Source organism: Vidua chalybeata, chromosome 1 (assembly GCF_026979565.1).
Source record: "Vidua chalybeata isolate OUT-0048 chromosome 1, bVidCha1 merged haplotype, whole genome shotgun sequence".
Classification (NCBI taxonomy): Eukaryota; Metazoa; Chordata; class Aves; order Passeriformes; family Viduidae; genus Vidua; species Vidua chalybeata.
Window position 1 is genome coordinate 124,642,966 of NC_071530.1, and position 26,739 is coordinate 124,669,704.

The 26,739-nt window shown below is 40.5% G+C and overlaps 1 protein-coding gene across 4 annotated transcripts in view; it reads right to left on the minus strand.

Moving 5' to 3' along the window:
• Window positions 1–26,739, minus strand: part of PAG1 (phosphoprotein membrane anchor with glycosphingolipid microdomains 1) — a 103,758-nt gene that overhangs the window by 25,192 nt on the left and 51,827 nt on the right. For 2 of the 4 annotated variants that reach the window (XM_053947513.1, XM_053947494.1), the window contains one exon: window positions 16,296–16,360. The gene's annotated coding sequence lies outside the window, so the exon portion shown is untranslated. Of the gene's footprint in view, window positions 1–16,295; window positions 16,361–18,247; window positions 18,328–18,393; window positions 18,445–26,739 lie in introns of those variants that run through there. The other 2 variants (XM_053947522.1, XM_053947503.1) reach the window with 2 other exon arrangements.

The window sequence follows — 26,739 nt, forward strand, 5'->3', positions numbered from 1 at the left end:
ACACCCCCACAATATCCCATATTGCTTTCTGGCTGCAGTGAGGTAATTAGACCACGATTACTGCATACTTTAGAGCATATAGAAATAAAAGCTGTCTTTGTGTTTTCCAGCTCTGACACAACTACTCCTGATAGCTTTGCTTTTCCTGGAACAAGATGCTCTTTCCTATTAAACAAGGCCTGTTTATAATTTCACTTTGCTGTTTATGTAATTCTACCATGCTAAATCCCCTTTCAGTTTTTGCAGTGCAACTGCATTTCAAGCAACTCTTTTGCCATCTCAGGTAATAATAATAGAAACTGAGAAATTCCTCCTCGCTTGGGAAGTAGGCACACACAGAGTTTGTCTCAGTCATCGGACCTAAAAGACCTCTAAAATCCATGGCAATTGTACTTGTTCTCAAACTGGTGTTTGAATCAGGCCACAAAACACAACAAATAGGTGGTACTTTTCCAGACGCTACTTCCAATTTCCAAAGGACCCCAACTGTATAAAATTACAGAAGACTGCAAAATATGCAGCAGCAAAACACAATGCTTTGATTGTCCCCAGTGAAATATTGCTCTTTTTTTTTCCCAAAAAAATATAAAAAGAGACTTCTACTTAGAATGAGATTTCACTTCTGTACGTTTACATTTCTAAAACCAGGCTTTTGTTTACTCAGATGCTATCTGCAGACTCCCACCTGTGGGATCTCATCTCTGTTCCCATCACAGGAGAAGACTAAATGGCTCCTACTAATGCTAAACTTTCAGTTTGCTCAAATTTTATTACTTATATTGAAAATAACTCTACCTAAAATGAGAAATTAAAAAAATGTCTTGTATCCCAACTGTCAGGGCGCTACAGCCTTTTAATGTGCCTTGAGTGAAATGCACCGCCAAAATGAAGCACATTAAGATCATCCCAATTCTTTTAAAAATTAATCAAAATAATTTTAATCTAAACAGTCCAGATAAATGAGTGACAATGCTATAATAAAATCTATGTATATAAATATCTGGAAGACAGGAGTGTTCCAGGGAAGCTAAGTGATGGTCCTTAGAGGTAGAATACAAATTAAATCAGAAGGGCCTGTTATATTTAAGATTAAGTAATCTTGAAACAAAAGGAATTAGTGAGAATTGTGTGATATCCCACAGCAAGAGAGGGAGCCGTGATTGAACTTGGTGACAAATCAATTTGAAGAAAACAGAGTTCACCTTACAATGTGCTTTGTATAGGTGTGGAGTTATTTCAAGCTCAAATTTCATTTCACTTTAATTGATTCAATAAAATAATTTTTAACTTTTTAGCATTTGTATGTCATTAGGAATGTCAGCTTTTCTTAAGTATTTGGTGCACATATGCAGAGCCTTCTTCATTGCTGGGGATGGTCCCTGTCTTGAAGAGTTTACTTTTTGTCAAGATAAGACCAAGACAGCACATGAGAGAATCCCTGTCTAAATAACTTAATTTTCATGAAAAAATGTCCAAGATAAAGGAAGGATTTGGTGGGTTTTGAAGAGTTCTTGCAACTTATCCAGATACTTGGTGTCCCCACTCAGTGCCACTGATCTTTGTTTTCTCTGAGTTGGAAACACAGCTATGTGTTCCCTGAGGGAAGGTGCCACCTTAATTCAGTCTTGTAAAGATAATCTAAACTGGCTGCCTCTATACTCTGCATGATCAGTAAAGACTCACTTCTTCCTGTGGAGAGAGGAGTACCTTTAAAGTTAGCTGTGAAGGTCATTCCTCATCTCTGACAGACCAGTGACCTTTCAGACACCTAGAATTAGGAGAGAAGATATCTGTAAATCATGGACAAAACCAGGGGAGGTTAACGTGTGCTGACCCACTGGGAAGGGCCTCAGATGCACTCCTCTGAGTTGACCTCCTTGGCTGACCCATCAGACCAGACCATGTGGATAACTAAGCCTTTGGGCAGCAGGAGCAGTCCTGACAGACCACACCTTTTCACAGCCTCACACTGTGGCACAATTTCATTGCAATTTCTCCCTAAGACCAGCATAATGACACCGTTCTGCCCTTTCAAATGGAAGCAGAGCTGGGGTAGATGAAAACATCACTTGCTTTTGACCGTCCAGAATATCCTGTGGATTCACGTCCCCACTGAGCCACAGGCAATGTGCTGCTTGGCACCTGCAGCAGCATGGAGCAGGGAGGCAAAATCCTGTCCTGCCCCCCACATCAACATTGTGACACAATGGGGCATTTTATCCACCTTCTCTCCTGCTCTGGAGAGTGAAATATAAAACCCTGTGCTTGACCCCAACAGACCTAGGCAGCAGAAACTAATCATGAGTCCTGCAGGAGTGATCTACGAGCTGGGTACCACCCCCCTCAACACACCCAAACCCCTTACTGCTTCATCCTGACACACAGCAAATGCAATTATGAGATCTAATCAACTGCAACTAATGTAATTCTGAAAGTCTTCACAGCTAACGAAAAGCAGGTCTTTCCCTTCTTGATTTAATTGAGATGTTTGGTTCACACACCGTGGAAAAGGAACCCTCCATAAAGCTTTATATGAATATTGCATTTACATATCCAGCCTGTCACAGTATTGGGCTCTTTTTCCTGACTGTTGGATATTACATGTTAGGAAACTATCTGTGCAGGGAAATGGACTTCAGAAAATAAATACTTTCTCACATTGTTTCAAGGGAAATCTCCAGTCTGAATGTCATCTACTAACTACCACTTTGTAGCCTGAACTTGGCATAAAAAAGCATTTCGTTAACATGAATAAATCATGATCTCTAGTAAAAATACCCTCTTCTTGTATTAAAGCAAGAATCAGAAGACAGAATTTGGCCTACAGCTTGTAAACTCAGATTTTTTTAATAACAAATGACTTAAAGAAAATCTCTTTTCCTCCCTTCCTCCAGTGTGTTCTTCTTGTTGCCTGTTGGCATGGGTTTTTCTGCAGTTTAAGCATCACTATTGCTTCGAGACTCCCCCTGCCTCTGTGCTTTCCTGTGTCATCATTAGTATTATTTTCACAGGAGGCTCTACAATATGGGCAGCACTGCAGAGATAAAGATAAATACATCATGCCTCCTGCAAAAAGTTTTGCTACTACCTTGAGTTACGAGCTGCCAAAGCATGATGACAGAGAAGCAATGGCTGGTAGGCAGGATAAGCAGAGCGTTGCATCACTTCATGCAATCAATAACCAGCTGGGCTTTGCTTCTTCCAGGTTTCTCTGCTGTGCTGACCCAAATCATTACCTTTTCCCCACAGAACGTAGTCTTGTTAAGGTTTTGAAAGAGAAGACTGAGATTTGATGAAAGCCTGTCAGGATACAGGATAACTGCTCTCCAGAGACAGGAGAGGCAGTCAAGACACACCAGGTAAGAACAGTCTTTCACCAGTAATGTATGAGGGAAGAGCAGAACAAGCTCAAAACCTTTGTAGGAGTGATCAGCAGTAAGCACGTGCCATTCCCACAGCAGCTGAGAAGAGTGTTCCAGCTGTGTACATGTGACCACAGCAGGCACTGGAGGCCTGGGCTCACATCCACATGCACGCTCACCACAAAAGCAGGTCCCATCTCTGCTCCTGCATGGCCAGGAATCCTCCACCTCTGTTATCCTGCCTCCTCTTGGCACCTTCACCCACTCTCTGCAACCCACCAAACCTTGTTCTTCCTTCCACAACTTCCTCCTCTTCCTCCTTTCCAAAGGCCACACCAGTGTTGCCACAGTGCCACAGCTCCATGAGCTGCCATCAGCTCTGCACCCACCTTGAGGCTCCGTGCTTCTAGCAGAGAGCACAGTCACCCTGACTGTTCACTGAGTATTTCCCATCCTGGGCAGCCTTTTTGGTTTATCACTTCTCCTTTGGATTATTTTTCTCTAATAATGTACCAATCAAACACCCACACAAACTCTTTTTAAAACTAGCAGTACTGATAACAACATATATTGATTACTTTGGTTATGGCCTATTAGTATCAGGATGCTCAAGTGGTGAAGAAAGGGCATGTCAGAAATACAAAGAGTAGATGCTGAGAAATATATGAAAACATTCTCTCAGAGAGATAATAGGAATTAGGCAATAGAAGAGCTCACCTAAAATGTGCTAAATAGCATTATGCACTACACCAGACACAAACATACACAATAATGAGTATTCAGCTGAAGAACATATACAGCTACAGTACACCACATCCCACCCAGTAATTTCAACAACTACTTATTTTGTAATTTATCATTACACCACTGTTATAACACCCTGTTCAGGTTCCATTTTCCTGAACCAAGGAATCTAGATTTCATCTGCTTTATTCTTTGAGAAATGTGCCATGCTCAGGCCTCTTGTAATACCTCCTGAACATGGTTCATTTTAAATGATAACCGAATGCTATATGGTGAAAAAAGCTTTTTCATCCCTTTTCATCACTTCAGGACATAGTTTTATTGCAAAGCAATCCAATTCTGCAGAAGGAAACAGTTTTCAGAGAAACCATTTGTAAGTCAAGAGAGTGACCATTAGTTATTGAAAGCTGAAACATTTACAGGTTGATTTGATGGCAGTGACAGTAAATTAATTTTTCCTTTTATTGAAAATTTTTCTTGACTGCAATGAACACCTGGCAAACTGCCTGATGAACAAAGGTCATCTACCTCTGCATTTACTTAGATTCAGTATCAAATTTATGTGCTACTTTCAGAAAAAACAACCATGTCATCCTTTTAGAGACTCCTTTTTGAATTTTCAGCTGACTTGAAATGTATGATTGCAGATGTTAGTTTGGGGCAGCTGCTAAACTACATGTTTTGCTATGTATTTCCATGAGTTATTCAACCAACAGAAGAATTGCAAGACTTAGTTCATCTGGAAGAAAGCAAAAACAACAGACTCATCACGCTAGCCCAGTTTCACATGTATAAAAATAGCAGAAGGTGCTAACAGATATTATGTGGGTAAGAATGAGAACTAGATTGGCATTGGAGAATTTATTCTTAGAAAATCCCTCCTTTTGGGATTGTTACAGGCATGCACTGACCCAAATAGATCATGGCTCCTATCATTCCCTAGTGCATGTGAACAAATAAAATGCTGACATGCACCAAAAAGGTTTGGGGCAAAAAAAAGCAAGCACAATCTGCACGGAAACTGCCAAAAAAAGAAAAAGCACAGCAGCTGGTACACAACTGCTAATAGGCAAAGACAGCACTGCTGGCAAATGCAGGTGAAGCGAAGGAAAGGAAAAGGCAAAATGATGTTGGGAAATTATGTCGGCCAAAAGAGATGGAGAAAACAAGCCAGCTACCATAGGGTACCTACTGCTGTCTCAGAAGGACAGTCATTTCAGCCATTTCAGGATGCACAATTTATTCCACTGGGCTGGTGCTGCCCAGTGATCAAGCCTCAGGGCCACTGATGTCCCTCTTGTGCAGCTTTCTGACTTGGCTTGATTGCCCAGTGGCTGTTTTGTGGCTATGCAGATAAGGCAGGATGACTGGGAGACCACAGATCAAATCCACAGTGTGTCTCACCAGCTGAGTTACAGAGCACAGCACAGCAGTAACATGTAGAGAACTACAGTTTTCTCTCCTTCCTTCCTCAGCCCTTCCATAGATTTTTTACTTTCTCCCAACAAAGTCCCAGGCAGCTGTGCAGGCTCAGTGAGGTGTCACGCTTGTGATAGGATGTGTGGGAGTCAGCTGCTCGTTGTGAAGTGCGTGAGATGCCCAAGTGTGTCTGTGTGTGAGTGACGTGTCTGAGCCTCCTGTGTTTCCAGGGGTACCAGGCAATGGAGTCTCACAAGAGATGCAGATAACCAGCCCAGGGGCCATTTAGTTACCTAAACACTGGCAGCTAGAACCACCTGAGCTGCCTAAAGGCATCCAGGATGTCTGGATGTTTGTGCAGATGTGTCCACAGAGGTGAACTGATGCCTCAGGTTTTAGCTTTTATATTTTTCAGATTCGGTACTGCTTTAGTGTGTAGTTCTGTACTAGTTCTTACTATCCCCTGTATTAGAGGATAGTAAGCTCTCTTCAGAGGAGGTAGACAAAACAATTCCTTCTCTAGCTGGGGGCCAAGGACAAATGATCCAAGTTTCAGGCCCAAGAGCATAAACAATGCTGGACTGAAGAGAGAAAAACAAGAAGGACGGGACTTCCTAAGCTAAAGCTTTAACTAGACAATTAACTCCAATATGCAAATGGACCAGAACTTACAAAAGTGTGAGACCCCGTGACCGGTTGTCTATTTTTGTGACCATTTTGGGTTCATCTTGGGTGCAGCCCTGGCTGGGCTCTTGTACTGCCCAAGGTGGATCCATTGAGGGCTCCTAATAAATACCTACTTTATTCTTTAACTCCATCTAGCCTCTGTTCTAGGTCAGTCTTCACAAGGCATCAGAACAACTTGATGCATGAACTGCAGGAGATTTGTGTCCTTCTGGAGTGGCAGATGGAGGCCAAAAGGCACAGTTTATGGCATTTCAAACACCATTCACTGCCATCTCTTTAGGCAGATGAAACCTGCACCTGGATGAGGTCAGCAGACATGGCACAGGGCCAACTCTCATGCTTCTCAAATAGCTATTAAGAAACTATGAAAAATGCACCAGGGAACCTCAAAAGGCATCAGCTGCTTTTGCATGAGCAGCTGAAGGGGGCTCTGATTGCCACTGACTATAATGGGGCCTGAAGGTGCACTGCAGATACTTGCCTGAATTTAGGAGTTTTCAGTTGCACTTGAATCTCACACCAGTAATGCTATGCTTTACTATTGCACAGGCACAAACATCTTCCTCTAAAATAATTTCCTACACAAAGCTGAATGCTCTTAGCACTTAAATCCTTCTCAGAAAGCCATAAGGATTTATTCAGGGATGAAACATTTTAGTCTAATATCAGAAAAACACTTTTCTCCAAGTAAAACAATGCCAGAGCATCACGCTCCTTCCAGCTGGCAGGTCACAAAATTAATGTCCAGACTTTCAGAAACATTCACTATCACACTCTGTAATGTTTAATTATCTGATGGTGCTTAGGACTTTGGGTAGAAAAGCAAATAAAACAACACAAATCTAGTCATCATATGAATATTTAAGACCCCTCTGCTGGAGCATCAATGTGTGGGCTTATATCAACATTGTGTTTAATGTCTCTATGCAGCTACTGAACACATGTATAAGCAGAAAATTAGCAAACAACTATCAAAAGACCTCTATTCAGGCAAAAAAAACCCAACTTATTTTCCCTTTATGAACATTTTTAAACAAAGTGTTCTTTTTTTTTGGTGTAATTTTTCCCCATTAAAATTTTATGTTACTGCAAAGAGATAGAAGGCAGGGAACTTCTGGCCCAATTTTGTTCCCAATTGCTCTTGTGTAGTAACTGGAGGCAGAATTTTGTTCTCTCTGTAGAATTAAGTACAACTGTAGATTTCCTTTTATTTAATGCAACATTAACATACAGCCATACAGACTCAAATATTAAAACTAAATTACAGGCAACACTTCTCCAATTAGCTCATATAAAAGTAGAATAAATAATTAAGCCTCTTACTATCCAGTTAAGGAGACCAGCAACATTTCTAAAGCTACAAGAAAATGCAGAAATGTTAAGAAAAATAAAAAAAATATTTCTGCTGCAACAGAAGGTTTCCAGGAATCTTAAAAATTTGAAGTTCAGTCATGGACTTCTTTTCTAGGCTGTTCTTGCTTTGTCTTTAATACTGGCGCACTGTTACTAATAAAATAGTTAAGTGTCCTGCAGTTAGTGTTGAGGACTAGTTACTGTTTTCTGGAAGTAAGATGCAACTGAAATTGTCAGCCTTCAAAGTAAATCTGCCGAGATCGAGTCTCTTCGGAGAGTAAATCTATTACACGTCAGTAAATAGATGAGATATAAATAAAGTAGGAGCTCTGCAGAGTGTAAATCAGGCATTGCCACCATATTAAGAGGCTTATGGCAATGTTACTTAGCAGTATTTGTTTTAAAGTCTCAGCAGGCTTGTCCTGCTGAATGTTTTGTGTAAAACCATCTGCCCAACAGACAGAATCGATCTCCGAGTGTGTCCTGCTTGGTTTGTAAATTTACCTACTGTGACTAAGTACATAACTCATTATTAAAAACAGTCAGACCTGGTCTTTCCTGAGGGTAAACTAATGTTTCTCATCATCCTTAAAAAAACAACACACAATATGAGATAAGGAATCAGCAAGGCATTTAAATAAGGGCTGTTATTTGAAAGACTGACTCCTGTGGCCTGAATCAACATGCAAACGTGGACTCCCAATCATCTTCAGAAGATAATTATTATTCATAATTGGCACTTTAAAGCATTTTCTCAGAGCTGTGCAAATATTGACTAATTAGCCACGCCAGAATCCTGTGGGTAGGCAAGCAGGTACCCTAATCCTCTTTTTATCTGGGTGAATTGTTGGGGAATAAAACCCCAGCCCTCACCTGTTGCAGGGGATGAGAAGGTGGGGAGGTTTCCAGCCCCATTCTCTTTGCCCAGCTCACCCTGCTCATACCATGGACATTTTTCCTCATCTAGAGAGGGCATGAGATGAGTTCTACACTAGCAGAGCTCTGGAAATAGTGGACAAACCTCAGTTCATTAGCTAAAGCCCTGTCAAGCAAAAGGTCTAGATAGTCAAATGTCAAAATAAAGCCTGAGGATTTGATACGAGTACATGCAGTATTTATATGAGGATGGTAGCCTCTTCTGCTGAGGAACACTTAAACAATGATGTACTGCAAAATTATGGCTTATTCCTGGAAATAAAGTATGACACTGGCACTTGGAACTAAACAGTAGGAAAAGAGCTCTATATGTATGAAGACACTTCTTTACTTAAAATTCAGACAAATCTTATTATTCACTGTGTGCCCAAGATTAGGCTGAAGAAAATGCGGTGTCCTGCTAGAGCCTCCAAGAGGCTCTGCCTTCACCATGCAATAAAATGCACCAGGCAAACAATATCTTCAAGATGGGTCTAAAAATGGAATGAAGATCCTCAGAGGCCACAGCAGCTAGAAGTAAATACTGAATACATCCTCTATTAAATCTAGCTCTTTAATTAAATTGCCTGTAGGAAAGCAATGATAAGTCATTAGTGTCCCAGGTTTTCTGGTTTAAACCAGCAAACAATAATGATGGCTTCATTCTAGAGCTTTGTTATGAACCACCACATTCAGGGGCACAAACAGGTCTTTTCCAAATAACTGTATGATTACAAGCTTACAATGTACACAAGATATGCAACAAAAACCATTTTTGTTTGGTGTAATCCTGCTTTGTCTATTAAAATAATTGGTCATATGTTGTGTCTAATTTCAGCTACAATCTCTTTAGGGCAAAGATTGTGTCCCTGTGGTTTTGTAAAGCCTCATTCACAGTTATAATGGTGTATAAATTAAATAAATAATGAGAAATTACGAACTGTGGGAATTTAATCAGCATTTATCAGGAATTTACAAGTGAGGATTTACATTTTTTTAAATGGATTTTTTTTTAAAAGATCTTCCACAGATCTGGTTCTCTCCTCTGTTTTAGAAATTGGGAGACGCCTTTCAACTGCAGCAACTATTTAGGTAAGAATAATAACAGGAAAACCAGGTCAGTGTGGTGACTGGTTGAATAATAAATCCAGGGTTATTCCACTCTGAAGCTAATTCTTCTACATGGTTCATGTATAACTGCTTCTGAGACAAGCAGGTTATTATCCATGGTAAAGAGCGTTAGGATGATGGTATTTTAACTATTGCATTAATTATCTACTCTGAGCAAGGCTAGACAAAACAAATAGTAGGAACAGAACAGAACTGGATGCCTTAGTGAGCAAAATTAATTTAAAAATGCCCAAAACAGAAGAGTACAGATTAGGTGGCTTGGGCTGCAATACTGCAATATGATAAAAAAAAGTTTCTGTGCTCAGGTTTGGAGAATTGTGGAACAGTTCAACAAAAAATAACATTTTATACATTTGGCACTCTTAGCTCCTCATCCCACATTAGTCCCCTAAATGCTGGAGCAGGGGCTGGGGGATCATGGCCACAGCAAGTGCTATACCCTTTTTGTGTGTGTGTGTGTGTGTGTGTGTGTGTGTGTGTGTGGTGTGTGCACTCTTTTTTTTTTTTTTCGTTTTCAGGAGGAAGAGAAGGGGGGAAAGCAAGAATTTTTATCTCAATGAAGAAGTATGTTCATGCAAAGAAGCATTCAGCTTGCACTGAGGATTCAATGAGCAGCTCAAAGGACCTCAGGAGTCTGCTGCGCTCCCACACCTGGATCTGGCAAGTTAGTGGGAACTCAGGGTGACTTGGGTCTTTAAGAATAAAAGACTAACACTAAAGTGAGTACCTCTTTCCAGGTACCCAGTGTGCATCTGCAGTAGGTAAAACACAGCAGCAAAGTTAAATAAATCAGCTGTGTTATTAGAAATGTTAATTAATGTCTAGCTGGCCTTTTTTTCCCTAAGACCTGCAATTTCACAAGTCTTGTAAGGTGAGAGGTCTGGTCCCCACAGCCTGAGCATGTAATTGCAGATGGACATACCCCATCCTTCCAGATGCCAACCCAAACTCATCAAATGCATAATTCTTCTCATTTTTCTTTTTGGTTAACAGAACTAAAACCTGCAAAGGGATCAGCATGTGAAGTCAACTCTGTACACTAAGATGGAAAATGCACTGATTTGCACAGAGTTAATAACATGCCTAAAATGGCCATTCACCCTCAAAAGACATTAGCATGTAATAGCAGCTGCTTATCCTTTGAGTACAGATGAATATTGGAAAGAGGTGCTGAGAGGCTTTGTCCTAAAATTACATGTCACTGGCTTAAACATGATGTGCAGAAATTATTTTAATTGCCCATATTAGTCCAGGGCTGAAATGGTCTGGTATTGTTAAGAGTGCTGCAAATGTCTTTCTCTGGTCAGATGTTGTTTGAGAAGAACATGTACATATACATACCTGAATGTCTAGAAAGCTTCAACACAACATGAAACTAAAAATACAAAAAATCACCCCAATAAAATAGTTTGGAAAAATATTAGGTAATTAATGATATTTTTTGATTGTCTTACATATAAATATCCAATTTCTTGCAAGTATGAGCACTGAAAGAGCAAGAACTGTTATTTTTTGTGATAAATGTTACAGTTCAAATGTCACAGACTATATTACAGACATTTACAATTGGCTCTGAGATTTAGAAAAAAAAAAACAACTTACACTGTTGTATGAAGGTTGGCAATGATCACAGTGCTAATGATCATGAGAGAAATAAGAGATTTTTTTTTTAAAGCATCATTATCTAGTGGCCTTGAGTGCTAATCAAAACAAGGACTATAATGCCTGCTTTAATGGGGTTTGTCTCAGTAATGCTCCTAAATGGAATAAACTATATTAAATCCAGACAAGCTACAAAGAGAGACAAATGGCAAAACAATACACTGAAAATGTAAATATTCTTTATTATATATATATATATAATTATATATTAACTGAGTTACCATCCATGACAGTCACAGTTAACTGTGGTTTTGTAATCCATTTGCTGAATTGTACAACTAGAATAGAAATGTTGTTGTCCTTCTGTTTAAAGCAACAGAATAAATAAAGGCCCAAATCAACCCACAAAATGGCCTGGCAAAGGCCGTGCTAGAACAGGCTGCATGTCAATTTTCTTCTTTAAAATTCAGGAAAGCAGCCCCTTCAGAGTTTTTTCTTAAAGTAGAGGGAATATGACCCCACTGAGGTAGAGCTAGTCCTGCACATAAGATGAGCCTCTGTGCACCACAAGAAGGATGCCCTGGGAAGACAAAGGGCCTCACACTCTCCCTCACTGACCCAGTGCTGCAGGGACAGACACTAACTGATACCCTTAGGCTTTGGGTCACCCTCCTAATGTTCACAGGAAGAGGCACCGAATGCCTGGAAAATGAATTCATCGCCATCCTCCTCCTCTGCCTTGTTCCTTTGGCCTTGCTCACCCCTCCTCCTCTGCATATGCTGACCAAATGCACAGACATGCTGAATTTCTTCAGCTTGATAGCTCAGAGGATCAGTCACATTTGACCTCCTCAAAAGCAAGTAAATAGGTTTTCTGATGCATCTGTTTTGCTGTATTCCCCACACTGTGATGCGTAGCAGCTGAGGGGGACGGCAGACTACAGCATTTTGAGCAGATCCTTCAGGAAGAGGTGACGATTTACGAGTAAAATGACAGCCAAGGCATAGAGGTAGTGACACTTTTATATTTGTTTAGATGCAAGAGTGAAATATTTCCAGGGGTCCAGTTTTAAAAAGATGGATTAGCTCTTTGTTCGTGGTGTACACAAAACATAGGATCATGCATCTTTTCATGAAGAAATTTTCAATAAAGGTCTTTACAAACTGAAGCTGTAGCTGAGGGAACATAAAATTCATTCTGTAATTAATGAGTCCCCCCAGTATTACAGAGAAAAAATTCCTATGGTTTTATTGCTTTTATAAAATGCTTGTTCTCCAGCTCTGAAGGGACTGTGAAAGGTCAGAGGTGTTGAACATACATGATTTATAAAGTCCTCTGGGATGAGATGTGCTGTGTAAATATAAAGTATTATTAGAGCATACTCTCTTTAATTCACATACACTGAAATGGAATTGGCTGTGTCACGAGAGTAAAACTAAGAACCCAAGTCAGTCTGATGACAGCAGATTGTCCAAGGCTACTGACAGTCCAAACAGCAGAAGGATAAATTCATTTCACAGACATATTTACCTAATGCTGCAACTGGTTAAATGTAGATATAAATGTGAAGAATGTGTTACATAGAAATGACCAAACAGGCAAAGGTGGTGGACTGTTCTGTCCCATGATGAAAGAGGGGCTTCTGAAAAAGCTGCAGGCACAGGAGCAGCCCGTGTAGCCCATCCACCTTCTGCAGAAGCTCTGCCTTACACAAGTCTGTTCTCAAGTGTATGCCAGAGATGCCTGGGATGCCGTGGTCCTCATGTGCTTTGTGAAGTCACACTCAGATGGCACTTCCAGCCTCAAAATATGCATCTAATTTACCCCGGCTTTGACAGAGGCTTCCAAGTTTCCCTTGCAGATTGAACCTTGAGATTTGTTCACCTCCAGCTGTATCTATCCAAGGAGACTTCCAAAAAAACAGTCTCTCAGAGAACTGGGTTGGAATGAGCTGAACTGGACAACCAGTCCCATTCCCTCTCAGTGAAGCATAAATTATACTTTCAACGCACTTTTTGGGATTGATTCCAATTTCTCTTTTTCTTCTGTCCACAATAGTCCATACTTTAACACTGCAATAAATAATCAGTTTGAAGTAGATTTCAAAATAGTTTAACAGCTGGAGCAATGACACTCTTACTTGACTTTACTGTAAATGGAAAAATTCCTATTTCCCCCCTCAGACAGAGATTGCAGATCATATTCTGAATTCTTTTCAAAACCTTGGCCAAAAGATATCACCAGCACAGTCTGTTCCTCTTCACATTATTATTCCCACTCTCACAGATTCTTTTGTCTAACTCCCTTCTGCCCCAAAGTTTACAATCTCCCTCCAAAATTTTTTCAACTGCACTTCCCTTCTCCTAAATTCCCTCTCTCTCATCAGCTTTCAAATAATATGATTTTATTTTAGAAAAATGATGCTGTGAATTCAGCACTACAGAGCAATCTGTTCCTACCTTTTTCCCTGTGCTAAAACACAGCATCCTTTTTTTTTTTTTTTTTTTTTTTTTTTAAGGCACAATACAGCCCTTTAGCAAAAGTATATGAACTTCCTGCCCATAAAGGAAAAAAACAAAGTTCTTACTTTTGACTGTATTAATGCTTTCCCATGAAAATTGATACATCTGTCTGGGAGATAAAGGAGATTTGGATTATCTGTATTCAAGAGAATAATTAAAAGAAGTTATTGCCAAAATGTTTAGATTTTCTAGCAACACAAGTTTGATTCTGTGATAATGTTAAAGTTATTTTCATCTATGCAGAACACTTCTCCTCCACACAAGAGGGGCTCCTAATTTCCTCTGTACTGAAAAAAAGGTATTGTATTTTCACTGATGACGTTTAATATTTGATTTCTTCTACTTTCTTTAAATAATTTGATAGATTTGCTCATTTGGCTATAGCTAAATTGCTGTAGTAGGTGCAGACAATGACACTTTTAAGGCTACACCATACATGATTAATCTTTGCTCCAACTGAGATAATTTATCATCTGGGGGCTACCCTTCCTGTTTGCCTTTTCCTTGTATTTTCAGTTCTCCTTTCCTATCAAGGAGAACAACAAAAATCACTATGGGTTTTTAACCTAGGGAACGACATTTTTAGGTCTGAGGCCTATGTGTAAATGTAAATTTCCAGCTGTTATAACAAAGAAATAGCAAATGTGAGGCAGACATTAATATATTAGCCATTGTTGGTAATACAAGCAAAAATCAACCTTGAAAAATCCCCCAGCTATTCCAGTAATGAAAGCTTACTCACTTGGGCATTTACATGAACCTGTGCCTTCAGAAATAAGATCTAACTAGTTTCTTGCAATCCATGGAGTCTAGACAAATCCTCTGTGTCGTTTCTTCCTCTTTGGATATTAACAATTCAAGGGCTAGAACATACAGCCAACGAAATAATCTCCAGATGTTTCTTCTTAGCAATCTGATGAATGCCCAAAGACCATTTACTGCACAATGAAGTCAAGTGGAATCTGGGAGGATTCTGGATCCCATGCTGCTTTTCAGGACCAATTTCAGTACCAAAAGTTAAATCACGTGTTTGGTTTCTATCAAGCACCACTTGAACATAAGTCTTCACATACTTATGAAGCCAGTTCAGGCAGAACTGATGAGCAACCACTCTGAGGTCCCTAAGAACTCTGCTTTCCTTTGAATCCACTGGCTGAAAAACCACAGCATGGCTGTGAGCGCAATAAGGTGCTTCTTACTGCATCTAGCATATTTGTTGCTTCTACCATCTTCTAACCCTTGAAAACTTCTGAATTTACTGTCCTGGCACAGTGAACACAACTCAGTCAGTGGCATGGAGGAGCATGGACATTCAGAACGTACTTACAAGTTCAGGTTTCTCTCCAGAGAGTCTCCAGCCTTTGTTTAGCCTTCACCATCGCACATCTCTCATCATCTTATCTCTCTCATCTCCCATCATCCTCCCCACAGACCTTGGATCCCTGTGAATCCTGAGAAGTCCTTCATTCTAGCATTAATACAGCAGCAACTTCCTAATGCCTTGTGTCAGGCACATTTGTGTTTGTAATTCCTTTCACACTAGGCAATTCATTAAGGGTTCTGTTTTGATTACCAAAATGTGTGAACACAATTTTGTATCTCATCTATACAGGGTCACTGTTATGTCAGCTCGTTTCTGACTGTGACAGTCTTTTCCCATCCTAAAGGCAAAACAGTGTTTACATTTGCTTAGTTAAAATATTTACATTACACATTGAAATGATGCATTTTCCCAGTGACAGGGCTCTCCCTGGTATTTCCTCCAGTACCTACTATGCAGCGGAAATGATTAAGATGAATATTCTGGGTGTCTCTAAACAAGCAGATTAAGGAAATATGCAGCACAGCTGTACTATACTAACACTGCTAGACTTTGTAATATGCATGCAGGCTTGTGAATTGCCTAACATGAAAGGCAATTAGGACTTTTTAGACCCCCGATCAGAAGAGTTCCACATTTCCTCATCAATTTATTTCAAATAGATTCTTCATTTATTGACAAATTATTTGGTGACTCAGTGCATGAGGCCCTGGGAGAGGAGGTGAGAATGCTGCTGTTCATTGATCATCAGTCTGCCTGCAGATAAAAGCCTCAAGTGTACTGTGTCTGCAAGGAAATAGAGGTGATGGGGACTGCTACCCAGAGAGAGATGAGTGCAGAATGAAAGGTGACACTACAGCTGGCAGGGGAATGCCACAAAGTAATAATATTTCTGGGAATCAGAAAACACAATGCACAGTCCTGTTTTAATGTAACATTACCAAGTTGAATAAACACTGCGAGTGATGCTGCACCAAGAAGTCCTCCAGACAGACGCACAGCATGAGCATCTCCCCAAAGGGACAGTTTGAGGCTCATAGCAGAGAAACTGAAATTCAACATCATTTAAGACATGTCATCATCTACACTGTAAATCCTTAGTCTTGCTCATTTATTTATTACTACCAAACAAAGGAGTCTCTCTGAGAAGAAATTAGAGTGTAGCAACTTCTCACACAGAAACTGTAGCAATGCAAAATTAAGAACTTAAAGAACAGACCTAGAGGTGTATTCCTTACCTTTTAATATCATCCACACAGGTCTTCATACAGGCTCTCCCAGTGAAGAAGCAAAAGCTTCTGGGCTGAAAAACCGATTAAACACCAGTTAAGACATTATCTCAAAACCCCTGCCTGTGCTTATAACCATCCCAAACTCTGCTGCATCTTTTTGTTTACAGAAACATATACAATAGACTGAAGTCAACTTCGCAAGCAAAAGCTATTTATTTTAAATTGACCCTGCCCTCTTAGTGTCATATACTCTAAAGGAAATGGGTTATAAAAGTCTCTGTATAAGTGAGGCACTCAACATCTAGCAAACAAATATTATGTGGATTATTTTGTATGGGACCTGTATTTACTCCACTTTTTAAAACTAACAGTAAATGAAACTTTGTTTGCCAGTTAAAACCAATCAGTAAAAGAAAAGTAACAGGTTCTACACCAGTATAAGGCAGTGTAATCAAAATAATAAACAGCCAATTTTGAGTTAACCTAAAAGCCTGCATGGAGGGAGTGAGCAGGCTCATTACCTTCCTGCCTGGTGCCCAACCAGCCCCACCACTAAGCAGCCTGAGGGGTGTGTAGGGATTAGTGGGCAGGACACTCCTGAAGAAAGGGGATGCCAGAAATCCCTGGGCTGAGGGGGCCAGGATAAACACAGATTCTGCATTTTTAGCCAGCAGCTAGCAGCCTCACAGTTTTAATTCAGCTCTTTGAAACCTGATTTCCTTTGGCCATCCTCAGGAATACAGAGTTTGCAGCTCCCAGCCTTTGGCTGGCCAGCTCACAAAGCCCTGCCGTTTTTGGCAGAGGAACGTTCAGGATGATGGGCAGCGGCTGCCGCTGTCACTAGCAGGATGTTTTCTGGAGTTTCTCCTGCAAGGCAATGTGTTTATTCTTTGAAACAGTTGCTCCCTAAAGATTAAAACTGAGCAGAAGCACAAAAGCAGTGTGTGTCCTCTGGGGGCTACTATGTGCCATCAGGCAAACAGGAGGTAAAAGCTCTGTTCTCCCAAATTACACAGAACAAACGGTGCTGCACTGGCAGAACCGAGTCAAGTTCTTCAGTACACAAACTGCACTCTCCTCATTTTAACCTCTTCTTAGGAAAAAACCTTTCAAACACCATTTGTGTTATTAAGAGCTCCAGATTTAGAGTTGGGGGCAGGCTCTTCAATGCAGCTGAGCCCATTCACCCCAAAAGCATGTCAACCTAGGCACAAAAAATTCGCAACAGCCACAAGGTTTGTGCTTTTAGGACCATGTTTGTTATCATCTCCAAATAGCAGCACACAGTCTCAAAAACATACTTAACAACCACAAAGAACAGACAGCAATATAAACAGCAAACACTCGGACAAAATATATCTTTATTTAGAAACTAAAAAAAATAATCATTTAAAAACCACTAAAATAGGATTGAAGTACTAAGAGCCCATGAGAAATACTGGCACAACAATGAAAAATCTGTTTGGCACAGTCTGTGTAATCATAGTTATTGCAAGGTGGCTGGAAAAATGAATGCAACAATGATTTTTCTTTCTGCTGAGATATGTGCAGCAAATGTTAATTTTTTTACCACTGTACAGGATGCATTGTACTCCAGGGAGTACCTTGAGGGGTGAGGAACTGTCTCTGGTAATAAGAAGTATTTACCTTGCCTAATGGCTATATATCAATGTATTTCTATTAGCAGAATTAATTGAATATTGCATATAAATAGTAAGTTTTTCTGATGGGAACGCATACAGATATTCTTATTACTGGTAACGCAAACTAAGCCCACATAAAAGGGAACAGCCAAACTTCAATAACCCTCAGCACGATGCCACCATGAAGCTTTATTCTTCTGCTCAGTACAGAGGACTTCATAACTTTCCTCCCTGTTATATCACTCTTATTTCAATAAACAACCAAACAGCAGCAACGGCCACTAACTTATGCTACTCTAAAGATAAAAACATTACCTTTGATCAACAAGGACTCCTCATCCTAGACCCTCCTTGCATTGTGCAGAAGATACCAGGAGAAGCTGTTTGAGCAGTGCTCTAAAACTCCCTCCAGGCATTAATGCAGCTCCCGGAGCTTCTCACCCCTGTCCCTGGCCGCTCACCGATTCCGTATGCAGGGCGCAGATCCCACCTTCTCCGGCTGCCAAGCGGGCACAGCCTGCGAACAATGCCGCCTCTGTCAGCCCGCCCGATGAGCAGTGCCACAAAGACACGCTCATCCGCAGCCCCGGACCTCTCTTTTCTTCTTCTTCTTCTTCTCGGAGCACAGGGTGATGAGAAGGAATGGGAGAGAAATGCTTATGTGTGTATGACTAGCCAAAGCTCCGCCGTGACCAGGAGTGACACAGTGTCAGTGCACGACGGGCACCCGGGCGCCTAGAGAGGAGATGGAATCTGCGCTGGCAAGAGCACTCCCTGCCTCGCTTCACACATTTTTGTTTCGGATCCGTGGGTGGTTGCATGAGCAAGCAGCCGGAATAGGGGAGGAGTTAGACAAAATGCAATTTAGGACTTGGATGCCTTGTCTGCCTTTTTGAGAGGAGAACGAAGAGGCGAAATCGCGGCGCCCTGACAGAGCAACCCACCCCGGCTCCTGCCACCTGCCTCTCTAAACTCGCCGGGAAAGCGCCTCTCCCTGCCTGGCCGTGATCCCGGGACAGAGCACAGACACAGCAGCTGCTCTCGACCCCCGGTAACCACACTCAAGAGCCTCTGAGCACGCTGGCTCACAGCTCCTGTCCCACAGCATTACCAGTTTAATTTTCAAGGAGGCACGATGCTTCATGATCTTCATGAGCAACTAGAGGATGAGACAATAAATGACATCTTCAGCAGATGTTTACAGCTGTCACTAGGCAGAGGAGGAGACAGCAGCAGCTTAAATCTCTGTTTTCTGCAAAGCTTTCCTTGGAAATCAGAGAGGCAAAGCCAAAAGCCCTTTTAAAATCAGATGTCCATAGTTTTCTTGTTTTGAAAGGACTATCATGTGCATACAGTTCATACAACTTCAGCTTTGTTTTCCTTTCTATGAGAAAATGAGAAGCAATGTCTGCCTCAAGATGAGACAGTGATGATTCCTGCTGAAACCAATTAGAATATACAATTTAATTCAAATATTCACAAGGCCAAGCTTTATGATAGATGTGAGATGTTTCACATTCCTCCACATTAGTCCAGATCTAAAAACATTGCAAGAGAATAGAGCAGCAAGCAACACTGTGTTTTCTTCTTGAAGTAAATACCAAGGGACACACAGCCCTTGGGTGCAACACAGCTATGAACTCATTCCAGTCCCTGATGAACCATGGCAGCCTTACAGTATTTTCCCATGCAATTAGTATTAATTGGTGACTTGCTGGCAATCTCCCAGGGGCCCTATCTCACCCTTTTAGCCAGTCCTACAAGATTAGCCTTGAGATGATCATCAGGGCTAGGCAGCCATCCTGCCACCCCACCTCTCAGGGCTCTTTCTTGCTCTTGTAATTTTGGGGACTCTGGCAAGGGTTATCTTGAGTAATGAACAATCAAAGATAGACCTCTTCCAAATTAATATATTTGAGTTTGTAACATGAGACAGCAAAATAAGAGGGTGACTTCTGGAGGGAATTTATAAGCACTTTAAAAAATATGTTGTTTTGAAGCTTTTCACTGAAGCTAAACTCCAAAATAATTTTCAGAACTGAGTAGCAGTGCTCAGTTCAGTGTCTGGATAGAAACAGACCAGTAAAACTCTGCATCTTGTACTCAAAATTAAGCTGATACAGGACAGCTGTAAATAAGAAATCATATCTTCTAATTTTATTATTAAATAACAATTCCTAAGGATTTCCTTTTATCTATTAATAAGATAAAATTTGTCTTAAGCATCTTGTCAAATGGAGTTAAGCAGGTTCAAGAGTGCTTTATTTCAGCAGAACTCCACAACTCCATGGCAATAAATAAAATCAGATGTTCTTTGACTGAACATTGTAAACATCTAGAACATATTTCAGAGTAGCTTCCAGGGGCATTTTCACAGTACAAATTTCTTTTTGCAGAAAACTTTAAAAACCGGTGCTGAGGTGGTTATTCAGAGTCAAAAGGATGTCTGAAAAGAGAACTGTGCAGGGGTCAGCCTACAAACACCACTCAAGATCTAGTAAAGGATGCAACATCTAATGGCAAAATATATAAGGAAATGCTAGTGGCCTGAGGCAAGCAGAACTACTTCAACTAAAACAGGTTAAGTATAACCAAGAGCAATGTCCAACAGACGAGCTTTATTCCTTCTCCTTTTTCTGCTTCTCCTAAGTTTCCAGTCCACATAAATTAGTGGTCCTCAGTGTTACTCTTCTCATGTCCTTTTTGTCTTTTACTGTATAACATTTAGAAACCACAACATATTAAATAGGTGCCTAAAAATGGTGTGTTTTGGTTTGGAGGTAGTTAAGAACACCAAAGATGGCTATTTCTCTTGGAAATCTTGAGTCTGGAGTGGAGGAGCCTGCCTGTGCTGTCTCACTTCATCTCTAACAAGTTGTACCTTTAGATTTTACTCGAGGGATCATGTACTCAGTGTATATAAACTCAAATGTGAAAGCCAAAACTCAGTCTCTACACTGGTCAAAAGACGTAGAGAGATTTATCACGTACATGTAAGTTGTTTATATGACATGGGTTACTGAGTTTTTCTTTGGAGATACTTCTCCTTCTGAATCTTTGTGATCCTACTTGATTTTAATTTTTAAAGACCTTACTGTCTTTTTTTCCCACATCTATGGCAAGTAAAGATCCAGATATTATTTGTCAGGGCCCCGTGAAAAAATGAATACTTTCAGACTGTTCTCACAAATACTTTAGAAGTACAGAAGAAAACCTCACTTTCACTGGAGTAATTTCCCAGCAATTCCATTAACTTGCAGTATCTTTGGATGTACACCATCAATCTGAGATAGCCCTCACCTCTATCTCACATATGCTTAGCTCTCAAGGTGTATAAAACCACAAGGATATTTCTCAGGGCAGCTTAGGTGGCAGAAGATTCCTGTCATTCAATGGAGGGATGGATTAAGGAACCACATAATAAAAGTTTCAGAGAAGAACTTCTCCATAAAATCATGCAAGAGGAAGGAGCACACATTCTCTGGCAGGAACAGGAAGGTGCCATATGTGTCTTTGGAGATGTAGAAAAACTATTAGATTTCTTGGTATGATGCTATTCTGAAAAATCTGGTTTGCTTACAGGATTTTAAAACACACATGTTCAGACTGCCACTTTACATCTACAACTGAGAGGGACTCAACATTCAGTTTTCTTAAAACACAAGGCCAAGAGATTCTTTCTCCAAAGACATATGCCAAGACTTAGTCACTGCCACTCTAATACCCTGATAGCAAATTCAATCTTTACAAATACAAAGCAAACATCTTTAAACAAATTATGAACATCTCTGGCCATACAGATAAGACTTACACTTGTAAATTACTTCTCTAAATAGGTGTTATATCAAATCTCCAGTGAGTCCAGATAGATGTGTTCAGTCTGCATTAGGTGATAATGAAGCCTGAACCCGAGAGATCTTAGTTAAATTTGGATTAGCTGTTGATGAAAACCAACTTGATAACACTGCTTATTCTAGACTTGCCTCAGTTACAGTTTTTCCAGTCAAACTTCTCAGTGCTATTCCTTCTTTCCAAGAGCATTACTTTTGTGACAGTTTTATTTGTAGTGTTACATGGCATTGGTACATGCACCTCATCAGGTCCTTCCACTTGCCTGGAACAAATGCTGGATCATACCAGGTCCTCTCCATCTATGGGAGACCAAACACAAAATTACACTTCATCAAGCATCACCTCTGCCTCTGGCTGGGAGCCTGGCAGAGCTGGAAGCTGCAAATCTCCTACACATGCTGAAGACCAATACACACCAGACTGCCCCCACTGCTAAAAGGTCTGCATTTCATTTTGAACTATTGATCAAACTGAAGTATTTTACTTGGGCACAGATCATTTGGGTCTACACTTTGTTCTCTGTTAAAAGCTCTTTAACTCTTGACTAACTCAGGTCAGCTAAAATGGATTTTTAGCTTGGCATAACTTGTGTGTGGCCAAAGCCCCTTCTCAGAGCAGTCCAGTCAAAGCCTTACAAAGATCTGATGTCCAACAATATAATAATATGTCTAATATTCTGTACTAAAAGAATGCAAATAGTTTTCTTAAATAATTTTTCATATGGAAGCTGGTTTGCAACATTACAGTACTTATGAACTACTACACATCCATTAAAGTATTTAAGAATAACTGATGTAATTTACAAAATTTATTTCCCACCTGTCTGATAAGCACTGATAGTGGAACTGAAACTTTCATCTTATCTGAGGTGAAAGAATTTGAGCATGGCTCTTTGGTTTTCATTTGTAGTAACCAGAATTTCCAACTGTTTTTTCACCCATGTACTTGATAGATATGGGCTTGTTTCCTTCAGACAAGACCAAATGTGTTCAATCAGTTACAGTCAAGACTAAATACTTACATATGGCTTCCTAATGTTACTCATTAGGACAGAGATGGCTACAAATGTGCTTCCTTCAACTTCAGCTTTTATTCCTCTCTGCAGCTTGCTAATTTTTGTTAAAAATTAAGAAAGGAATCTAATTACTAAGTTTTTGTTTTCCACTCTTCCTAATTTCCAAATTTATGCCATTTATAAGGCCCAGCTATTCTATGACAAGAGTTTTTACACCATTTAACAGGACCAAAATATTGAAGGAGCAGAGATTTTTTTTTTTGTTTGTTTGTTTAATCCTCTCCTGCATCCACCTACTTTTCCTATTTCCCACTCCTTAATTAAATTTCAGGTCAAAGCTCTTTCTGACTCAATATATCCAAATGTTTTCAGATTAGGCTAAAAAAATTGTGCAAATCTTATATCATCATATCTAACAAGGAGAAACTCTCATGAATTATTTGAATATATGGACAAGATCTGATTATCTACATTAAATTGCTAACCAAAATGCACAAGGGAATACAATTAAAAAAAAAAAGTAAAATATTATTAGAGTATGCTCAAAATAATTGATCAGACTATAAGATACTAGTGGGCAGAGATTCTGGAAATGGAAGTGACACCACTCTAATCAGAAAAACAGCCACGAGAATATATTTATCTATTTATAAGGGTTTAACTTTGAGATTACAAGTGCAAGAGAAAAAAAATTACATCCTCCTGTCATTTGTTGACAGGCTGTGATAGAGAGAAGCTTTGTCACTACCTCATCACCATCCATGACTGCTCTGCATCTCACCTCCAATGGCTGCCTTGCATTTCTGAGTCCTGATCCCATCAGACCTGTTTGAATTATCCCTGTTTTTCAGCCATGAGTCCTGGCATCCCATTCAGCAAAAGCATACCTGATAAAAGTGTTTGTGCTCAGGAAATTGCATTATATGAAAAGTAATCATTCAGATGTGATTTTCTCTGTGCAAGCATTTGCACAAACTATACAAGTCCTCTTACCACAGCCACTGCCACATATAAACTGTGGAATCACATTTAAGTATTGCATCAACAACAAAAGTATCCACAGCAATTATTTATTCATAAAACAAGGAACATAAAAAAAAAACCCAAAACAAAAAAAAAACCACCACCCCAAAACCACAAAAACAATTAAACAAAAAAATCCCCCCACTCTTAGAAACCTTTGTTTAACTACAGTGAATTGAGATAGTGTTAATATTCAAAGTTTAATTTCAGGAAAAACAGGATGGGATGTAGACTGTCAGCAAACTGTTCTTGTTTTCTTTGATTATCACTATATCTTTCAGAGTGAAAACTGGTTTAAAAATCAGGAAAAACAAGATGGACAACCTTAGACCCAATCCAAACAAAAAGCTGGTTAATTACATCAAACATTTCTTAATGCAACTAAAGCTCTTTGTGCTGTTCTCCTAAGTTCCCACAGGACAGAACAGTCAGCCGGCTGCCTCTGCACCTGCTTCATGTGACACTAGACTGAAATCTATCAGTGTTGCCCAAAGTTTGAACTATGTTTCTGGTATAAAAGAAAAAAAAAATCCTAACGGACCTGCTGACTCCTCAGATTCGAACAGCTTTTCAAGTAGATGAACAATAGATCAGTAAGAGATGGTGTTTCCACCTTCTTTCTGCTATTGTTGTTGTGGGATTTTATGCTTTTTGCCTGGACTCTACACTGCCTGTGAGAGATCAGACCTGGTTTTGTATCTAAAATTGTCCTTCAATACTTTGTTCTCCCTTGGAGATACCTGTCATGGATGGATTGACACATACCTGAAAGCCTCACCCAAGCTTGGTTCCCAAGATTGAACTGAAACAATTTAGAGACTAATCAAAAAGGAATTTTAAAGAGCAAATCTTTCAAGTGTCTGGTAAAGTAAGTCTTACACAAGGGTGCTGAGAAACTGGGCCCTGCCCTGACTTTAAAGTATACTTTAAACAATCACTTCTGGGAGTGAAGTGGCCCAATAAGTCAGAGGTGTCTGTCCAGCAGGGGAGTTCCATAAAAAGCTCTCAAAGTATCTGCTGATAAAGGCTTTGCCCTGGTCACACAGCAAGCCTGTGACAGAAGCTGATTGGCTTAGGTTTTTTAAAATAACTAATATCAACATAATGAAAGCTATCTTGGGCATGGAGAATACTTTCCAGCTAGCAAGCAGAGGCCCAGCCTTTGGCATGCCCCTACTCCACCGGCCCTTGGCACACGAAAGTCACCTGCAAGGGAGACTTGACCATGTAACATCAAGGCTCTACAGGAGCAGGGCTCAATAAAGCAGGAGCTGCCAAATGGAAGGAGCTGAGGCAGAGCACCACTGGCCAGCCTTCCCCTCCATTTCAGCAGGTGAGTTTTGCAGATAGCTGTCTTTTGGGTGCCACACCTACCACCCTGCGCACAGGAGGTGACATGTGGAGTGGACTGGTGGACAGAGTGCAGAGCAGCGCTGCTCTGACCAGTGTCCCAACAAGGAGGACTCCCCAGAACATTTGAATGTCTCTCTTTTGAAAATGACCTTTAAAATTACTCTGCCAGCGAGAACTGAATATGATGTTTAAAGGAAACCTGCAGTAACTTGTGGATGATAAGATTTTTTTTAAAAACTCTTTGAATGCGACTTCTTCATTTACATGAGTGGCTGAGACAGCCAGAGTGTTAGTGTGCATATTCACCACCTCCAGACTCCACGCTGGACCAAATGCACTGGAGAAGACAGTAAACAGAATTTCCTATGCCAACTCATTGAACTGGGAGAGATGCTAGCATAAAACTCTAAATCCCAGAAATGAGATTTACTTAATCAAGCAAGCTTTGCCAGAAGATGTAATCACACCCCACAGAAGATTACATTAGCCTTTTAGAAAAAAAACCACACTTAACCAACTCCTGAAATTCTGTTTTGATATTTGCATTAAATCCATGCAAATTGTATGGGCTTCAGCATGTGTTTTCTCCCACACCAAAGCAGCCAGATGGACAGCCAGGGATGTGAGAAAAATATTTTCTGCTAAGCCTGAGGGGAGATGAACATGAAAAGAATCCCCCATGTGCTTCTCCCCAAGTCCAGTGCATACATCCTACCCCCCCATACTGTGAGCCTTCTTTTCACAGAGATCCCTTCCTCTGACCATGGAGAAAGCAGTGGCCTGGCACTACTCCTGCCAGTGGGCAGTACTCCTGCCAGCACCTCAACCACAGCCAGGAAGTGCACCTGGGGTGCTCTGTGCTGTGTCAGAGCAGGAAGTAGTCTGGGGGTCCCCACCTCCACCCTGCCATCCAGCAAGGCCCTGGGAAGAGGGGTCACCCTGTGGCATAGCCATCAGTTATTGCAACACATAAAGTGGCTTTGTATAAATAGCTTTTGTTCCACTAAAATTCATCTGCATGAGCTTGCTTCCTTCCTAACAGTTGTTAATGGATTTCATTACAGTTTTTCTCCTTTCTCATGTACATTCCTTGCTCCATGAAGAAGGCATGGGAGCAGCTGCAGCCAGCTGTGAGCTTCCCCACTGGGACCCTGACTGCTGCCTCTGAGAGAGCAGTGACAGTCCCATGATGATGGAGAGCATCTTAACTGCAGACAAGATTGCTTGCTGCTGCCGTGGGAATCTGGGCAGCAAAGTGCTGCTCGCATTCCAGGCAGGGACAAGATGAGTGTGCCTTACACACTGCAAGAAGGAGAAGCACTTCATTTGAATTCAGTGGGGCAGAAGAAACAAATTCATCATGTAGAATGTTTAGGAAAGACTCACGCCCTCTGAAGTGTTTCAGGAATAATGTTCAACAAATAGTAATTGTACCCTCCCCACCTTTGCTTTTAATAACTGAGGAAGAGAAAAACAAAACATTCATTCTCTTTCTCCATCATTTTTAAAATCCAATTTTTGGGTGGCTGTTAGCATCTTCTCTGCATGAGATACTAGAATTCAC